This window comes from Macaca nemestrina, chromosome 17, assembly GCF_043159975.1.
Source record: "Macaca nemestrina isolate mMacNem1 chromosome 17, mMacNem.hap1, whole genome shotgun sequence".
In the NCBI taxonomy this organism is placed as follows: domain Eukaryota; kingdom Metazoa; phylum Chordata; class Mammalia; order Primates; family Cercopithecidae; genus Macaca; species Macaca nemestrina.
In genome coordinates, this window is record NC_092141.1 from 39,979,998 (window position 1) to 40,000,161 (window position 20,164).

The following is a 20,164-nucleotide window of genomic DNA, read 5'->3' on the forward strand; positions in this document are numbered from 1 at the left end:
GGGCGGCGCTCACGGCGGGCGCCGAGCGAGAGAGGAAGGAGGAGGGCCGGGCTCTCTCAAGACGCCGGTTCGGGTCCCGCAGGCGGCGGGCGCGAGACTTGGCACTGACCGCGCGGGAGCGATGCTCGCAGAGTCGCTCTCGGGCTTGCGGGTGGGGCGTGCGGGGCCGGGGAGGGGCGGGGCCGGGGGCGGGGCCGAGGCCGCCGCTCCCAGCCGGTACCACCTCCCCTCCACTGAGAGCTTCCACCGCTCCCTGGGCTGTCAGGCGCGGTGGCCAAGTGGTAAGGCGTCGGTCTCGTAAACCGAAGATCGCGGGTTCGAACCCCGTCCGTGCCTGAAACCCGAGGTTGGGGTTTGGCTGTGGGAAGTCGGTTTTCTCCACTTACGCCGTCCCTTCTACGTGGCATTTTTTCCATTTTCGGATTCTGTTCAGGCGCCCTCCTGTTCTTCTCCTGCCCTGGGGCTCCGCAGTCGGCCGGGGCCGGTGCACCTGGGCCTCGAGACTCCAGGGTCCACCTTACAGATGAGCTCGAACCCCGCCACGACGCAACTTACCTCGCCACCGATCCCCGCGTCTCCTTTCCGCCAGCCGCATTCCGCAGAGCCGGAGTCGTCTTCACTGATTCGCCGATGGGGACACTGAGGTCCAGGTGGCCCGCGGGGACTCGGGTCTCGCTCGATTTGCGTGTGTTATGGCGGGGCAACTTTTCAGAGAGGGTGCTTGAGTTTCCGGAACGGTCGTTTCTGGATTGTTCCTCGGAAGGTGAGTTATGCAGGCCATGCACACTGCCTGCCTTCCTGTCTACAAAGCAAACCATATTGCTCAACTGGTGGGCGCTTCTTTCCCATTCCTGGTGAACTGACCCTTTGAATCTGCCCCCAGCCAGTTATGGCACTCCCCACATCATCTCTAGGATAAACAGTCCGATTTAACATATTAATAACATGACATTGAGCACCTCCTCCCATTCCTGGATCCTCTTTTTGATACACTCCTCTGTCTGTCCTCCTCTTCAATTGTAACACTCGGTACCAAACATACTACTCCAGATAGAGTGTTATGAATGAAACTTCACCACCTTCACTCTATACCCCATACATCTGTTAATGTAGCCCTCAAAAAACCACATTACTTTCCCTGAGGCCTGTTACACAGATGACCATGAGGAGCTTTAAGGCGGACTGAATGTCAGCAGAGTCTCAGGTTATCAGAAGAGAAGGTGTAGAGCCCAGACAGCAGAGAAATATTGACCTTTTATCTAAGATCCCAATAAATGGAAGAGATGCTCTTGACTTTTGAAGGTAATGCCGAGCTAGGGTGTCAGTGTCATCATGAAAGTGTTATTAAATACAAATTAAGGCCTTTTCTGACAAGCACCTTAGCTTAGATAGAGTCCAGATATTCAGGGATAGGGATAGGAAGGTGGAAAGTCCTGCTGTACTGGATATTGCCTTGAATCCTGTCCCTTCAAATTCCTGATGAGAAGGAGCTTCAAGACTGAACATTGGGTTATCTGAAGGAGCTGGAGCAGAGAATTCCACCCTAGAGGAGGGCAGGGGGATGAGCCAAGCCAAAGTCAATATAAGATAAGTGCAAGGGGCCGGGCGCAGTGGCTCACGCCTGTAATCCCAGCACTTTGGGAGGCTGAGGCAGGCGGATCACTTGAGGTCAGGAGTTTGAGACCAGCCTGGCCAACATGGCGAAACCCTATCTCTATTTAAAATACAAAAAAATTAGCTGGGCATGGTGGTACGTGCCTGTAGTCGCAGCTGCTCAGGAGGCTGAGGTGGGAGAATCGCTTGAGCGTGGAGGGTCAAGCTTGCAGTAAGCTGAGATGGTGCAACTGCACTCCAGCCTGAGAGACAATGAGAAACTGTTTCAAAAAAACAAAAAAGAAAAAAAAAAGTACAAGGTACAGAAGAAGTCAATGTAAAGATACTGGGGAAACATGGGCTTCCAAAGGTGAAGGACCAGAGGCAGGGGTCAAGTATGGATTCCAGGTCAAGGTTGGTGAGAGGAACTGAAGTGAATACAAGTCAGATACAAGCACCAGGGTGAGCTTGGGGAACAGAAATCTCGTAGTTATCTTGAAGGCCAGCAGTTATATACATGCACCCCCATGGAGCCAGGGGTAGGTCATTGGCTTAAAGAATGAGGACAGGGCCGGGCGCGGTGGCTCAAGCCTGTAATCCCAGCACTTTGGGAGGCCGAGACGGGCGGATCACGAGGTCAGGAGATCGAGACCATCCTGGCTAACACTGTGAAACCCCGTCTCTACTAAAAATACAAAAAAACTAGCCGGGCGAGGTGGCGGGCGCCTGTAGTCCCAGCTACTCCGGAGGCTGAGGCAGGAGAATGGCCTAAAACCCGGGAGGCGGAGCTTGCAGTGAGCTGAGATCCGGCCACTGCACTCCAGCCCGGGCTACAGAGCAAGACTCCGTCTCAAAAAAAAAAAAAAAAGAATGAGGACAGAAGTGAAGGCAGGGGCAGAAATGGACACATATGAGTTTATTGCATGACCTCCATTAAATCGCTGATACTCCCTAGACTTCAGCTTCCTTAGTTGTAAATTCTACAGTTGAAAGAGCTATGTCCTAAATGCCTCGTGTCCTGAAATTTTAGGTTTCTACCTCAGAGCCTGGACTTTGCAGAAGCAAGGGGATCACAGGCCACCCCACCCATCATAGTAGCCCCTTCTGCAATGGGGCTTGACCATTGCGACCTCCTGATGAGATCTATGTGACCAGGGCTCCTCCATCCAAAGAGTTATAAGCAGTCCTCCCTGATGGGAAGCGCTGGAGCTGCAAAGGCTCCGCCCATGCTGGTTACCCCTGGTAGAGTCCTCCCTTTTGCTCCTCCTTAGTGTCCAGGGCAAAACACAGGGCCTCTGGTACTGCATTTTGAGAGCCACGCCGGCAGACATAGTCATTTGTGGGCAGCTAAAACCTCCAGGATATTTTTAAAAACACAGACCAGAATTTGGCAATTCTATATATTATGCCTCATTCTATGAGTTTTAGCCCATTACCAGCCTGGAGAAATATGCTTTTTTTGTGTGTTTTGTTTTGAGATGGAGTTTCACTCTTGTCACCCAGGCTGGAGTGCAGTGGTGTGATCTTGGCTTACTGCAACCTCTGCCTCCCAGGTTCAACCAATTCTTCTGCCTCAGCCTCCCGAGTAGCTGGGATTGATTATAGGCATGCACCACCACGCCCGGCTAATTTTTGTATGTTTAGTAGAGATGGGGTTTCACCATGTTGGCCAGGCTGGTTTCGATCTCCTGACCTCGTGATCTGCCCGTCTCAGCCTCCCAAAGTGCCGGGATTATAGGCGTGAGCCACCGCGCCTGGCCCAAGAAATATGTTGTTAAATCTTTTACTATACAATACAACACAAATTTGAAAACCACACAAATCAAGTGAATGCCTTAATGAATTATAAGGGGAACACCATCCAAGTTAGATAATTTTGCCAGATACCCCAGAAACCCTTTTTATGTGCCCATCCCAATCACAACCCCCACAGGGCCGTAAGTATCCTTAACCCTTTAATCACTTCCTTGCATTTTAGTTTATCACCTGATTGAGCATTGCAGCATCTTTATACACTATAGTTTAACTGCTCATTTAAAAAAATGGATAGAAGCTTTTTTTCAATCAGGAGGTATCCTTTCCTTCCCTTTTATTTCCTTGCAGTGTGTCTGTTGAGGATCCTGGGCCACTGGACCTGGAGGGTTTCCCACAGTCTAGATTTTGCTTACTGCAAACTCTTGGTGCAACCCAGTAAACTCCCCAGTTCTCAGTACTTCCTGCAAATTGGCAGCTAGATCCAGATGCTGGATCAGAGACAGGTTGGATGCCTATGGCAAGACTCTGGTATTATGAGAAGGCTCTGATTCCCCCAGGTAAGGAGTCACTCAATTTCTTGTCTGGGACCCCTCTGTGTGTCTGGCACCATACTGGGAAGCCCCTTAGGACTTGGATGGTGTCTCACTCATGTCTGTGTTACCAGCAGCTGGAACAGAGACAGAGCCCTGGCACAAGGAAGGTCCCGGCCTGAAGGGCTAGGGAAGACTTCCCTGAGGAGGTGACATTGTGGCTGGGCTCTGCAGGATGAATAGGAACTCAACAGAGCACAACCAGGTCTTGGGTATCTCTGCCCTCATTCAGTCATCTTTGACACTCAAATATCATGATCTAAGTTGCATCTCAGCAGGCAGGGGTTCTTTTCTTTCCCCTGTGGCCCCTCGAACCTGCAGGTAAAATTGATTTTTGAATTAAGAAACAAATTCTCACTCCCTGTAGATGGTTTTATTAGCAAACCCTAAGGGTCTAACCCCATACTTGGGGACAGAAGTTACTAATTTGGAATCATACACTGATAGGAATGAAATCAGCCAACTGTCTCATTTCACACTGCAGAAACAGGCAAAAAGAAGGAAAGCAATTTGTTCTGGGTCACCCAGAAAGCTCTGCCTTTATCATAGAGATTATGCTTGTCTACAGCACGAGCTCAAATCTTCTTGGAAAAGTCATCTTCATTATTAACTTGACATGCACCGAGGAGATGGTCTCTTTGCCAGCCTGTAGGCCAAACTGGCACCTCACTTGTCAAACACTCATACCTGATCAGCAGATGATGACCAGCAGATGATGACCAAAAACATTAGAACAGCAGATGATGACCAAAATCATTATACTTGATTACAATATTAAGGTTTTAGGAGCAAGAGAGGGACAGAGATATACACTGTTAAAGGTTGGAGAGCTATGTCCTAAATGCCTCGTGTCCTGAAATTTTAGGTTTCTACCTCAGAGCCTGGACTTTGCAGAAGCAAGGGGATCACAGGCCACCCCACCCATCATAGTAGCCCCTTCTGCAATGGGGCTTGACCATTGCGACCTCCTGATGAGATCTATGTGACCAGGGCTCCTCCATCCAAAGAGTTGTAAGCAGTCCTCCCTGATGGGAAGCGCTGGAGCTGCAAAGGCTCCGCCCATGCTGGTTACCCCTGGTAGAGTCCTCCCTTTTGCTCCTCCTTAGTGTCCAGGGCAAAACCCTGGACAGAAGGCAGACCCCTAGACAGAGTTTAATGTGCAGAATGCTTATTCCACCTGGGGAAGGGTGGGAAGCAGGTGTGAAATGAGGGAGAGCCCCTTCCCCCACCACTCACTGGATGTGGGCTGTCCAGAAACCTTAGACTAGGTGGCTCTGATGGCAGAAGGCAGTCTGTTGATAGCACTCCAAGCAGCTGGGACAAATCCTTTCTTGAAGGAGTAACATGGCACAGTGGCTATCACACACACAGTGGGAACTTAAAGACAAGAATCAATTCAGTCACAGAAGGTGAGGGCAAAGATAAAGCTCATAGGCCAAAGACTTAACTTCTGGATCAAGGGCTCTAATATTTTCTGGACATGTGCTTTGAAAGCATTTCAGAGAACCCTGAGTAAGAGGGCTGGGACCTGGGGCCAGTAGGTATCATTGTGTGACCTCACTTCCCAGGAGCCTCAGATCACCTGCCTCCTCCCTAGACCCCATCATCCAGGAAAACTGAATTCAGCTGAAAGCACAGCCATGGCATTGCTGAAATATGACACCACCTGGAGAGAATGGATTCCTTTCTGGGGAATTTACCCCTCTGCTGCTGCTTGAGGGCAAGTGTCCTATCTTCCCTTCCCTTGCTAGATAAAGAGGCTCTTCATTTGTTGGATGAATGAATGAAGGTCAGAAAAAGAAAACTCAACTTCTCTTCCTCCAGTAATGGAACAATCAAGCTGGGAGAAATCACAGAGATAAAAATCACGTCCCAATTTTGTCGACGAGGAAACTGAACTTCAGAGGCAGGAAATAACTCTTTGAAGGTTGCAGAGAAGGTGAGGAATGGAAACAGGCCATAAGCAGCGACAAGCCTGGTAATGCCAGAGTGGTGTTTCTGCAGTAAAGATTTCCCTTCCTGCTTGCCTTTCCCCTGGGTTCTGGGGCTCTCCCTTGGTCCAGACCATTTGGGCCGAGAGAAACAAAACCCAGGTGCACTGCCATCTAAGCAGAATATGCTGAGAAAATCAACCTCACAAATTCCATAGTCATCTACAAAGTACTTCAGGTTATCACCAGCCCCTTTCTCCCTCTGGTCCCAGGATGCCTATGTCTTCTCTCAGATCTCTTTCTGGGCTGGGTGCGGTGGCTCACACCTGTAATCCCAGCACTTAGGGAGACCAAGGCGGGCGGATCACCTGAGGTCAGATTTCACTAACATGGTGAAACCCTCTCTCTACCAAAAATACAAAAATTAGCCGGGCATGGTGGTGGGTGCCTGTAATCCCAGCTACTAGGGAGCCTGAGGCAGGAGAATCGCTTGAACCTGGGAGGCAGAGGTTACAGTGAGCCGAGATTGCGCCACTGCACTCCAGTCTGGGCAACACAGTGAGACTCTGTCTCAAATAAAGGAATGAATAAAAATAACTGAGAGATGTTAATATCATCATGATGGTATATGTTCTTGAAGGCAGTAGTTCTCAAACAGCAGGAGGTAACCCTGTTAAGTGAAACCAATTTAACAGGTTGTAAACAGCATTTTAAAAATGAAATAGTAACGCAGAATATATATTTGAGTGCATAAGAATTGTTTTATAAAACATTTGTTTTACATATGTACCTAGATACATACACATATATACATACACACACACACAGATATTTCCTATCATGGGCATGACTGAGTTTGAAAGCTACTGTTCTAAGGCAACATTTCTCTAAAGATGATTGAAAGGAGTGTGTTTCTTTTCTTTTCCTTTTCTTTTTTTTTTTTTTTTTGAGATGGGGTCTCACTCTGTTGCTCAAGCTAGGGTGCAGTGGCATGATCACAGCTCACTGTAGCCTCAGCCTCCTGAGCTCAAGCGATCCTCCCACCTCAGCCTCCCAAGAAGCTGAGACTACAGGTGCATGGCACCACGCTTAGCTAATTTTTCTGGTTTTTTTTGTTTTGTTTTTTTTTTCCAGAGACAGGGTTTCGTCAGGTTGCCTAGACTGGTCTTCAACTCTGGAGCTCAAGCAATCTGCCTGCCTCGGCCTCCCAAAGTGCTTGTGGCTTACAAGCCTGAGCCATTGCGCCCGGTCTATTTTTCTAACTTTAGTAATTTGCATACCACTGCCACTATTGCTGCCATATCAGAATACTACCTATAACATTATTTACTAAATTATTGTCTTTGAGTTGGCTCACTTTAGCCATTTTAGCCTCATTGTAACAGCAATATTCAGAAAATTTACATTTAATACTACATATTACATTTTTTCCCATCTAAAACCATCTCTCATATGAGCACCACCTTTTGGGAAACGCTGGTGGCAAGGAGTGTCACATGCAAAAGCCCTTTCCAGAAGTCAAGCTGGGAGCCAGAAAAGCTGTGTGATGTTGGAATGTTGGGTGAGCCCCCTGTCCTCTGCCCCCAGGGTCCTCCTCTGCCCCTGGAGGCAGTCCCAGTCCTGCTGTTGGGTGTCCCAAGTTCTTGTGGTTGACCTTCCCACAGTGGCCACCTCAAGAAGAAAAGAGCAGGCCCTATCTGCCTGCGGACTGGATCTTTCTTGGGATGTTCCCGCCAGTGGAAAAGGCCAGGCCCTGGTGTCTGCCTTTCTGTAGCGAGCTGCGTCCTGCTGCTGCCCCAAGATGGAAGAATTTCCTTTCTTGTCCAGCTTTGATTCCATTGATGGGATTAGGCACCCCCCATGGCCGTGTCCTTTGATGTGGTCAGGGGGTAGCAGGGAGATTTCAGGCCCAGGGAGCAAATCTTAATCTTCTTCGAGCTTCTCTGGGATCAGCACCAGGGTAAACCCATTACAACCCTGCCCTTTCATCCCCCCAGGACACCGGCTCCTCCCGGCTCCTGAGTCTCAGAGATCGTAAGGGTTTGTCAGATTTGGAGCGAGCAATAAAAGGGGAAGAGAAAGCAGAGCACTAACTCCAGACCCCCTCCAGCACTAGCTGCATCTCCAGCAATGTCAGGGCATCTTCTTTCTTCCCTTCTAATCCCGCGCTCCCACAAAATGGCGATTACAGAGGCCTGGGGCCAGCGCTGTCCATGCCCCAGCACAGGGCGTCTCTGCCGGCGCTCCGCCGCCATCCCTCCCCCAGCTGCGCACTTCCGGGAGCACCAGCTCCTGGACATGTCCCACCCAGGGATCCCGATGTGGGGACAGGGGGAGCAGATATACCCCTCAACCCTTACCAAAGTGAGGTTTAGAGACAGGGTCTCGCTCTGTCATGCAGGCTGGAGTGCAGTGGTGCTATCATATCTCACTGTAGCATCAAACTCCTGGGCTTCAGTCATCTTCCCACCACAGGTGTATGCCACCACGCCCAGCTACTTTTTTTTTTTTTTTTTTTTTTTAACTTTGTGTAGAGACAGAGTCTCACTATGTTCCCAGGCTGGTCTCAGACTCCTGGGCTCGAGCAATCCTCCTGCCTTGCCTCCCAAAGTGCTGGGATTACAGGTGTGCGCCGCCGTGCCTAGTCTCACAGTGAGGTTTGAAGGCAGGGTTGGTGAGGCCAGGCAAGAGAAGGCAGGAACATAGCTAATATCTATGTCGGGACACAGATATGTCACGTTATTTTCTTTAAATGGTTCCAAATCTCGACCTGAAGAGGTTGGGAAACTCAACCTCAGTGGATATTTGGGCTCCCCCATCATCCACGGTCCCTGGAATCCTGGCCATCTTGAGGCTGGGGATCTTGGTAGAGGCCTGGTCCAGGTCCCAGAGGAGACACGCAGTTACTCTCCCAAATCCTGGCGTCTCCGGAGAGAGTGGGGCAGCAGGTCTCCAGCAAGGGGATTCCACTGAACTCCCACCCCTCGCTAATCTTGCGACAGCACTCCCTCAGCCTCGAAGCTTTTCTGTCCCACTCCTTTTCCACAGTCCCCCTAAAGGAACTCAGCTTTTCAAACAGCACAGACAGGAAGAGAGGTTGTCTGCAGGCCGCTGGAACTGGGACTTGAAAGCACGAAATTTTAACATCTCAACAAAGCATACTGCCGGGTACTATGTTTGGCGCTTTAATATATAATCTTTGCCACCATAAGCCCTGCCAGAAGTGCCCGGGGGCTCCAGGTTCCAGATGGGGAAGTTGAGGCCGGCGGCAGGCACGCTCCACCGGGCGCGGGGCGCGGCCCCGGAGTGGAGCGGCCGGCAGGGGGCTCTCCGCGCCGGTCTCGGCGGGAGGAAGCGCTGGCAGCTGCTCGGACGGGTCAAAGGAGGAAAAGGGAAAATTACTGGGCTTGGAGGCGGGAAGGATTGCGTGACTGGGAGGAAGGCACTCGAGACTGTCGAGTCGGGCCGCCGGCGTCGGGACCCCATCCCCGGGGCAGGGCTGGCCACCCGGGACCGGGAAGCCCAGGCCGCCCCCCACCGCCGTCAGGGTCTCTCCCGCCGGTGCCGCAGGCTGGAGCGGGCGTCGCGGCCGGGGGCGGTGCCGCCTAGGGGCGGGCGGAGGGCGGGCCGGGGCGGGGCGCCGTCCGCTCGGCTCCGGGAGGCGGTGCGGGCGGGCGCTGGCCGCGTCCGCCCGCCGGGAGCCGCGGGGCGCGCAGCCTTCCTGATGTGTCACCAGCACGTGGAGCCAGGTCGGGCCGCGGCGAGCAAGCGGACCCCCCCCCCAACTTTCGAGGTGTCTCGCCATCCCGCTCCTCTCCCGGCTTCGCCCGGCTCGCTCTCCTAGCGGAGGGGGCAGCGGCGGCCCCCAGGTCCCGGGCAGGTCGAGCGAGACCACGGCCCCCGGCCAGGAGCGCGAGGGGCTCCCGGAACGTCGGGGCGCGGGCCCCGGCTCGCGGCTACGGCCCCAGTGTCCAGGCGGCGGCGCGGGCTCGGCCGTGCGGGAGGGCGCGGCCTGCGGCGAGAGGTTGGCACCGGCCCCCGCCCCCCGCCCCCCGCCCCGCGCCCCGCGCCCCGCGCCCCTCGCCCCTCGCCACTCGCCCGCCGAGCTGAGCGCAGGTAACCGAGGCGGAGCGGAGCTGGGCCTCGCGGGCGCGGCGTGGGAGCGTGGCGAAGTTTCTCGGCGCGTAACTCTTGCGCCCCACTCGGGAGTGGGGCTCTGGTGGGGAGGCTTTGGTCCCCGCACCTCCCCCTCCCCCAGCGCTGTCCCTCGGCCTGCGCCGAGGCGGCCCGGGGGTGGCCTGGAGGCTGCCGAGCGCGCCAAGCGTCGTGTAACCCTTCGAGGGCTGGGTTTGGAGCCCGCGACCCGAGGTCGGGCGGGGCAGTGGACTTTCCCGGGGGATGCCGCCTGAGGGACACCCAGAGCTTCGGCTGAGTGGAGCGCGGTGCACAGAGCCGGCGGCCGGACCCAGCCCCGGGAAGCCCGTCGGGGACGCGCCGCACCCCGAACTCCGAGACGGATGGGAGCTGAGGGCTGGGTCTTTGCGGGCGAGATGAGGGTGTCGGATCAACTGGCCTACAAAGTCCCAGTCCTCGGCCCCCGGGACCAGCGTCTTCTCCACGGTCCTCGCCCCAGGCCAGCTTCCTCCCGGGCTCGCCTGCGCTCCGGCCGCCGGGCTGCCTCTCAGGTCCACGCTGGAGGAGGAGTGGCGAGGTGCGCTCGCCACCGGCTGCGTGCGGGGATTCGGGAAATCCCCGCACTTCGCTGGAGAAATAGCTACGCTCTCGGACGTGTGAGTCGGTCACTGCTTGCGGATCCGTACCCTCTGGGCAGACGTGGGCCCCGCCCCGGCGACCTGGACCCGGCTTACCCATGGGCCAAGCCCTGCCACTTACCGAGGCCTGCCCTGTTGCGCTTTCCAGGGCGGCAACCTTGAGCTTGGGGGTGGGGAGAACCGGGCCTGACTTCTAGAATTGCCCGTGGGGAGGTGGGAAGCCGAGGTTTGGCCCGGTGGCGCCGAAAGCCCCTGTCCCTCTCCCAAACACCATTTCTTTAAAGATGGATCTTTGTGGATGTGTTACCAATGGCCAGTTTTTTGTTCCCTGACAGATGCAACATAATGTGGACCCACTCCAGTCCTCTTAAAGTTTTATGCTGGAATTCTTTAAACTCTCCCTTAAAGTCTCTTATCAATAGGAAGTCTATAGTAGTGCGTTTGCTTCTACTCCCCGAAAAGAAAAACCCACCAGCCCCTGAAACCTCGGGTTTGCCTGGTGTTGGAACTTTGGTTATTTGTCCTTTTGTTTGTGTTGTTTTTTGGCTCTTGGCCGTGGGGGCCGTGGAAAAACATTTGGGGACATGCAGTGAGGTGACTTGAACTGTGTGAAGAACTGGTTGACAAAATAGGGAACGTCTGGTCCCTGTCTTACTTGGCTTTGGAAAACAGGAGAGGTTTTTAGGAGCTGGGAGGAGGGAGGGTGAGAGGGAGGAACCTTCATGGCCAGGTTGGCCCACCCCTTGCCAGGTCGTGAAAAACCCTTCCAAGAGGCATTTTCCCACAGGCTCCCTGCCTCTGCAGGCCACGTGTAGAGTAGTCCTTTGCAGGCGTCCTGCCCATGCTGCTGTCCCTGTTTTGGGGGCACGTGGGAGCCAACACGGGAACCAGGTGTGTGGTGGGCAGTCAGGTGTGCTTTGGGGTCACGGAGGCAGGTTTGGGACTGGGAGCCCAGAAAGGGACATACCCAGTCCTGCAGTTGGCCTGACTTTTCTCCATGTTAGCTTTGTCCTGGAGGCTTAGCCAGTGGAAGGTGCAGATGTCAGAATTATGAGAGAAAAGTGTTTCTTTGGCCATGGGGTAGATTTCTGAGCACCTTGACAAATTCTCATTTTGGAGACAAAATTGTCTAGGAGTGGAACTGGTGGGAGCTTCAACTGGAGACCTCGCCCCTAATTAAGAAAAATGCTCTTTGGAGCGCTGAATCAGCTTGGGAAAACAAAGTTCTCCCTTTGAACCAATGCCTCTCCCAGCCCTGGGGATCAGTGTCTAAAAGTAAATGAAGTGGAAATCTCCAGAATATTGCGTGGTCATAAAACATCCCAGAAGTGGGCTGGAGCAATGAGATGCCGAAAAGCAGGCCGGGCTGGCTGCCCTGCACCCACCCTGGAGGGGACAGGCTGGAGAAGGTGGACTCTCAGGGCTGGGAATGAGACCTGAGGAGCACTGTGGCGCCCCTGGCAGTTTCCCTCAGGCTGTGCCCCATTCTTTCTGGGTCTGGCCAGGGCTTTAGAGATTTTTAGGAAATGACTTGGTGCTTCGTTTCTTTGGGGGAAGTGAGTGATTAGGTTTTTCCTTCTTGGATTTTTTTCCTTTGCAAAATGTGATTGAATCAGCTATGCAGTGGGCTGGGCTAGCCTGGCCTCCTGCAACTGATTTATGCTTCCGTGTAGGCCGTTGTATTGAGGAATTAATTGTGTTGTAGTGGAGAGCTTTTTGATTTTGCTCTCTCGAATTCATAGTTTCCTGGAGCAGAGGCCTCCTTCCTGGCTCCTATCCCCACCCCAGTCCATCCTTCAAAGATGATGGGTACCTCAAGGTTTCAAGGGGAAGTAGCTTGAACATAGACTGATTTACCTTGGAGCCTTCTTCAGGAAGCAGCTAAATGCAAGGTAGAAAGCTGGTAGGATGGGGAGGGTTTTAGCTAGAGCCCCAGGGAGACCAGTGGGAGACTCCTAAAAATCCAGCTGGATTCTCGGTCCTGCGTACTGGGAAGAAACTTGCATTCCCTCAACTCTTAGGTAAATTGCAGCCTGGTGAATAATTAACCTTGCCGTTTTAGCTTTTTTTTTTTTTAAAGAAAAAGAAAAATCCCAACCTATGAAAGATTAAAGATCAGTTTTTGTCCAGCAGGATTGGAATGACAAAGGAGGTATTGGGAGAAGCCAGTCCTCTCATCTGCACTCCTAGCAACTCTGGAAATTCTGAACCTTAGAAGAAATCCCTCCAGGGTTTTGTTGGTGCCCATCCCTGCCGAGCCCCTGGCTGCTTCCCTGGGTTTCCTTTGGTCCCTCTTTGCCCAAAGCTGAGCTGTCTGAATGGTGAGGATTCTCTCCTCCACTTTGTCTAGCAACAGCTTGGCCCTTGATACTGCAGGAGGAGTTAATTCCGCTGCTGGGCCAGTCTACAGCCCTCTGCGCGGGCTGGTAAATATTTGGCCAGTCTCAGTTCTTTTTACACAAAAGAACAGCGCTCCTAATCTGTGATAAGTCCCTGAAAGAGAGTTGTCTCAGAAGCAAGGGATCATTTTGGTTTCCGTGAAGTGTTTTTTTCTCGAAGCAGACCAGTCTGAAGGCCATGGAGGCACACTTTGCGTCCAGATGTATTTGGGTTCCAACTGCGGCTCACCAGCTGTATGGCTTTGGCCCAGTGACTTCTCTGTGCCCCAGTTTCTTTCCTTGTGAGATGAGGGTTATGATACCTACCCTGTAAGTGTGTGGCGAAGCTTACGAAAGATGTGTGTCAGGGTGTCTGGCACAAACCAGTAGATCTCCGACTGGTAGTCTTCGTCCCCTGGCTCTTTTTTTTAAATAAAATTTTTCAAATTATTATTTTCTTTCTTTTCTCCTTCCTTCCTTCCTTCCTTCCTTCCTTCCTTCCTTCCTTCCTTCCTTCCGTCCGTCCTTTTTCTCGACGTAGTCTTACTCTATTGCCCAAGTTGGAGTGCAGTGACACGATCTCAGCTCACTGCAGTCTCTGCCTCCCAGGTTCAAGCGATTCTCCTGCCTCAGCCTCTCGATTAGTTGTGATTACAGGCGCCCGCCACCACACCCGGCTTATATTTGTATTTTTAGTAGAGATGGAGTTTCGCCATGTTGGCCAGGCTAGTCTCGAACTCCTGAACTCAAATGATCTGCCTGCCTCAGCCTCCCAAAGTGCTGGGGTTACAGGTGTGAGCCACCACTCTCGGCCTGTTTATTTTTCTTTTCTTTGCTTTTCCTTTCTTTTCTTTTCTTTTTTCTTTTTTTTTTTTTTTTTTTTTTTTTTGAGACAGATTCTCAGTCTGTTATCCGGGTGGAGTGCAGTGGTATGGTCTCTGCTCACTGAAACCTCTGCCTCCTGGGTTCAAGTGATTCTCCTGCCTCAGTGGGATTACAGGCATGCACCACCGTGCCCTGCTAATTTTTTGCATTTTTAGTAGAGATGGTGTTTTACCATGTTGCCAGGCTGGTCTTGAACTCTTGGCCTCAAGTGATCCCCTCACCTTGACCTCCCAAAGTACTGTGATTACAGGCATGAAATACCACGCCCTGTCTTAAATTATTATTTTAAATTAAAAAAAAAAAAAGATGTTTAGATGCCATGATGTAGGTGGCAGTGCCTTAACCGTGTGTGTGTTGTCAGGCCCAAGAGCCTCTTCCATCCTTGTCAAGGGGAGTGCTAACCTTCTCTCTTTTCATACAACCTGGCTCTCTTATTTTGTATCTGTATGTATATACATGTTGGTTGAAACTGGTGCAGGGTGATTGGGACTTGGGCTTGTGGGTCTGGTAGGTTCAAGGACTAACTGCATCGCTTGGGAGCATGGGGCCTCGGGCAAGTTACTTAATCCACTGGGAACAGGAGCATTGTAATCACGAGATGGGGATACTGTCTGGGATTCCCATCCCCTATCTGAGTCTCAGTCCTCTCAGTTTCTGTGGTTTGACGACTGTGTGCTAGGGGCTGGGCCAGGCAGATGCTGGGGTGTCCGTTAGTAAGATGGGCACGGTCCCTCACTGCCTGCTCTGATTTTTGCCCCAGCTCTGAGAGCAGATTAATGGTATTGTAAGTCCTCATTGTATGGTTGAAGTCGCGACTCAGAGGGGAAGAGACCCTCCCAGAGTCTCCCAGCTTGCCTCAGTACCACAGGAGCAGGGCCCCCGGCCTTCCGGGTACAGCCTCCCAGGTTGGAAGCTGGCAAGCTGGGGCTTTAGAACGGGAGGTGGCTGGGCCTGGATTCGCTGGCACCGAGTCCTTAAAGGAACCCTGGGTAGCAGATGTGGCTGCCTTGCACATCTGCTCAGCAGTGCATCACTCCTAAAGGCCCAAAGACTTTTGGTCCTGACACTGAGCACGTTTCAGAAAAGGTCCCAGGGAAGACATTTGAATTGCCACAGCTGCTCAAGGCTCGCTCCCTCACTCATGCCATGGGCAAGCTAAACATCCTCTAGTAGGACCAGTCAAGCAGGGCACAAAATGGAAGGGGGGGTGAGGGGGACGAGAAAAGAATGATATTCCAAAAAATGCTGCAGAGTAATCATCGTGGGGGGGAAAAATCAGAATTTCTTGGGACTTAGACTTTTTCATGGCTCAGTGGTGTTTTTCTTTAGAATTTAGGACTGGAGGTAGGGATAGACCATAATCTTTTCAATGCTCAAGAGCCTTCAGCAGGCCTCACTGGCTCTGGGCAGGGGGCAGGGCTTACAGGACCCAGAGCAGGTGACATCTTACCCACTGTGGGTGCTTCCTCCCTCCTCCCTTTGGCACGGTCTGAGGAATTTTGAAATCACCTCATAGCCAGACCCCTTGCATTTGCTGCCCAGGAGAACGGAGCAAGGAGGTGCCATGTGGAAAGCCCCGCTGTCTGATTTTCCTCTGAGCTTGTCACTGCAGCCTGAGAGCCCCCTTCTCTGTCAAGTGGGTGACTGGACTGAATACACCAGACCCCCTTTGGCATTCTTCTAAGATCCTGAGGAGGAGGAGCCGAGGAGGGCACGGGGTGGAGCCTGGGGCTGTGGTTTGGAGGATGGGAGGGCTGGGTGAGGGATTTGGAGATTGCAGCTGGGAAATTTGGATCGGCCTGTGAAGACTTTGTGGTTCATTCTCATGAAACTCGCTTCCTCTCACTGGATTTTTGCCCTGGGGGACGTGGGGTTCAAGTGAAAACACTGGGTTTTCCTTCTTGGTGACTGAGGCTTAAATTCTGGTCTCCCAGGCAAACATTTAAGAAATAACTCTCTTTTCTCTCCTTGTCCATTGTAAAACAAACCCTTTTTTTCCCCCATGTCTCCCACCCCCCTGAAAAGAATTAGATTGCATTGCTGCTTACTAGCTGGTAGCACCTGGCTTTCCAGCAGGCTGGTTGAAAACAGAAAATGCTTCTCTGCTTAAGACAGGGAAAGGGCGTGGGCTTTGGCATCAGAAACCTGGCTCTCCTGTAGACTAGCTGGGTTGGGCCAGGGACGTCTTCCCAAGACTCAGTTTCCCTGTCTGTGATAATATGTACCTTCTTCTCAGGGCATTATAAGGACTGAACAAGAATGTCTGTGTGAAACACCAGGCGCGTGGTCAGGGGTGGTACATGGTAGTTCTTCCCAGGTGACAATGTTCATCCCAGGGCCCATGGGACAATGAGGTCAAAGAAGGACTACCTGAGGCTGGTGTGCCTGCTTGCTGGCTTGGTATCTGGGGAGAAGACAGTGGAAGAAGAGCAAATCCTTGCTGTTGGGGTGTGGGGGTGAGTTGTGTGGGTCCTGCCTCTTCAGTGAGACATGCCTACCACTTGGGAGGGGTGTGGGATGGAGGTGGGGGGCCAGGAGTCACAGCCTTTTCCGGGGGTTGGGTTCGTGTGACTACCACTTAAGCCTATCTGAGAGGAGAGGTTAGTGGGAGAGTCAGGGTGAGTTTGTGCTGAGTTCCTTCTTGTCAAACTTGCTTTTGTGGGCTTAAGAACATGGGAAGGGTGGAGAGGGGGCCATATCTTACAAAAGAGAAAGGCTGGGCTCAGTGGCTCACGACTATAATCCCAACACTTTAGGAGGCTTAAGTGGGAGGATCGGTTGAGGCCAGGAGTTCAGACCAGCCTGGCCAAGATAGCGAAATCTCATCTTTACAAAAATAAAAAATAAATTAGCTGGGTGTGGTGGCTTACACCTGTAGTTTCAGCGACTCTGGAGACAGGGGCAAGACAGGATTGCTTGAGCCAGGAGTTTGAGGCTGCAGTGAGCTATGGTCACACCACTGCACTCCAGCCTGGGCAACATAGTAAGACCCTGCCTCTGAAAAAGTAAGAGGAAAAATTAGTCAGGCATGGAGGTGTGTGCCTGTAGTCCCAGCTACTCAGGAGGCTGAGGTGGGAGGATCGCTTGAGCCCAGGAGTTCAAGGTTACAGTGAGCTGTGATTGACTGGGTCACTGCACTCCAGCCTGGGCAATAGAGTCAGACCCTGTCTCTCTTGAAAAGTGTCTTGCTTTTGGAACTTTGAGGGCGATTAAACGGATACTTAAGTACAGGTAAAATGTTAGTCTTCAACTTGCCCGGCCAGACCACTGTATATCTGGGAAAAGTCAACTAGACCGCTTGCTCCAGCTGGTTGGTCTGGTTGGTGTGGAGGGTGAACCCTCCTCTGGCCCGAGGCACACACCCTCTCTCCTCCTGTGTCTGGTGATGGCAAGTGTTTATCTTTGCTCAGGTCTGGGTGCACGCTAACCTTGGCCAAATCTCTGAATGTTCAAACATCTGCCAAAATATCCCATTTCGACAATGGGCCTTCTCTACAGAGATGAGATTACAGGGGGCAGTACTGGGATGCTGGAAGATCACTTAAACTTTGACCGCAGGAAGGGGCAGGGTCTAGGATCCTGACTTTGAATGTAAGGAGTGGGGATAGAGGCCTGAGGACCAGCTCCCTGCTTCCAGAGCCGGAGGGGGAGGGGCTGCTGCCACCCTATCTTGGCATTCTCCCTTTCGTCCTTGGGGCAGATTTCGTTGTAATTAGACAAGTTGTGACAAATAGCCCATTGGTCTTTGGGCCGGAGAATTGTGCCGAGTCCTGCCTGGAAACCCAGCCTTGTTCACTTGGGAGCCATAATTAGGCAAGAGAACAGTTCATGAGCCCTTTGATTCAATAAAGACCCTTTTATGATGTTGGTTTTTCCCAGAAAAATAATACCACTTTGCTCCATGTATTGCATTTAGATGTGTAATCATATTAGAGCTAAGCAGCCCAGGGGACTGAAGTCGTGTAGCTGGGGTTGTAGGGGCAGAAAGGTGCAATCCCTCTCCTCCCCGTAAGGGTCACAGCTGACACTTGTGTAACAAAGACAGGTTAACAGGAGAGAAGTTTGACAAATTTATTTAATCAGTGTTTTACACGACATGGGAGCCTTCAGAAATAAGACGCAGAGACCCAGGGAAAACTATTTTTATGCTTAGATTGGAGGAAGAATGGACAGCCATCTAGGAATGTGATTGGACAGAAAGGGTGTGACCTAATGTAATAGACAGAGGGGGCCACCCAGCAAGGCCTGTCTATTCAGATGCTTTTTGGCCTCACTGTGCAGTGCAGCATGTTGGGGTGTATGGGGGTATATGGGGCAGGACCCCTTTGGGATGAGGGTTGTGAAGGGAGAGAGTGACCTTTCTAGATACTATGTCTTGTTTTGGGGGAGAGGAGTTCTACTCCCTCTGACCCACCTTGGGGAAGAGGAATTCTGGTTTCTGTGCCTGGCTGCTGGCGAGAAAGAGGGGCAAGAGACAGAAGGGTGGAAGAAGGTCAGAGAGAACTTGCTTTCTCCTTTAGTTCAAAGTGCTCAGTTTACCAAAGTGCCAGGTTTTGGGGTATCCTGTTCTCAGCCCCATGGAGTAAAGCCTGTTATCCGGTCTTCAGAGAAAAACAGTGTCCTCAGAAAAAAAGAAAATGAAAAGGAACACTTCTAAAGATTTTCTGTCTTGTCATTTAAAGAACATTTTCTCCCTTCAGAGTGAGAAGTGACCCAGGGGAAAAAAAAACAAAAAGTGAAAGTGACTTGACTGGCCAGTGGCAGCGGCAGCCCCTGGTGCCCTCTGCAGACCTGTGTCGGCCCAGGCCACACGTGCCCAGCATGGTTGATATTTGTCAGATGGGTAGCACGTGTCCAGCCAAGGGCCAGAGAAAATGCCCCCAGAGGATGCTTGCGTCCTCTCCACAAGGAGTTGTGGTCAGCCTACTGGGGTCTCCACCGGGGTGGCAGGGCTGCAGACGCTGGTGTTTGCAGGTGGCAGCTCTCGGCCTCGTCCTCATCGCCTCCCTGCGAGGGACGGTCAGCCCTGACTACATATAGCCCTGGAGCTTGCGGGCAGCTTTCAGCTCATTGGGAAGGTGTGCCAGGCCCACGACGTTGACCAGACAGTTCTTCCAGGCATGAGAGGGATGCCCTGCCCAGGTCGCTCTCAAGGCACAGCCCCTCCCAACAGCCACCCTCTTGCCTTCTTACCCCAAGACCATGTTGTCAGGCAGGCCAAAAGCATTTCCCAATCATGGAGTCAGATCCATCCCAGAAATCTGCCCTGTGCCCAGGAGAGGTCGAAATCGCCAATGGAATCAAGAACCTCTTTCCCAATTTGGGGTTTAGAAATCTCTGGCAATGAGGAAATTTCTGGTAGTCATTTGTAAGAGTTACTCTATTAAGAAATAGAGGGTATGACATTTCAGAATGCTAAAATTGTGTTGCATTAAAAAGGGGGAAAATCCATTTACTTCCCAAACATCTGGTGGGAGTTATCACCAAAATATATTTTCAGATATCCTCTAATGTAGAAAAACTGTGTATTTTGTAGGACATGGTTTATCTGTTTGTAGATAATGTGTATTAAAATACTTTTGCAGTATCACTACTATTTTAAGGTGACTCTTTTTGACCTTCATACTGTAGGCTTTTTTAAAAAATGTAGAGATGCGGGGGGGTCTCACTATGTTGCCCAGGCTGGTCTCGAACTCCTGGGCTCAAGCAGTCCTTCCACATCAGCCTCCCCAAGTGCCAGGATTACAGGTGTGAGCCACCATGCATGGCCTACTTTAGGCTTTTCGGAAGGTAGTTTACACTTTTTGGAAGAAGTGCCATTTCTTCTGGATACTTTACACTTTTTGGAAGAAGTGCTGTTAAGTTATGTATATGTATATATTGCTTCCCCCCCAAAGGAGTATAATTAGAACATCTGAAACCAGATTATCCAATTAGTACATTTTTCTAATTAGCTGTTAGGAATTCGTGATGAGATAAATTATTTTAGATTTCCAAATGGAACTTTGGCCACAGGGAGGCTCTGAGGAAGTACACAGGGGAGAAAAATAATGGGTTTTTAAAGTTTTGACTCCACCCACTCACCTGCTCCCCGAAAAACCTAATGTGCCTGCCCATGAGGCAGCAACAGTGACCAGAAAATAGTTTCTTTTCCTTATTCTGAGTAAATGGAGTTGGAAGAATTATTCATTTATATTGGCTTTTCTTTGTTCCTGGTAATGAAGCAGGCAGACAGGGGTTGGCATTAAATACTATTTTTT

At 51.6% G+C, this 20,164-nt stretch overlaps 2 non-coding genes across 2 annotated transcripts; one reads left to right on the forward strand and one right to left on the reverse strand.

The window, feature by feature from the left end:
* Positions 1-264: 264 nt before the first annotated feature.
* On the forward strand, positions 265-336 carry TRNAT-CGU (transfer RNA threonine (anticodon CGU)). Its single transcript has one exon. It is a non-coding gene; the product is annotated as a tRNA-Thr (tRNA).
* A 13,866-nt stretch (positions 337-14,202) lies between these two features.
* Positions 14,203-14,328, reverse strand: LOC112427322 (U6atac minor spliceosomal RNA). The gene has a single exon (XR_003018830.2). It is a non-coding gene; the product is annotated as a U6atac minor spliceosomal RNA (small nuclear RNA).
* Positions 14,329-20,164: the final 5,836 nt, after the last annotated feature.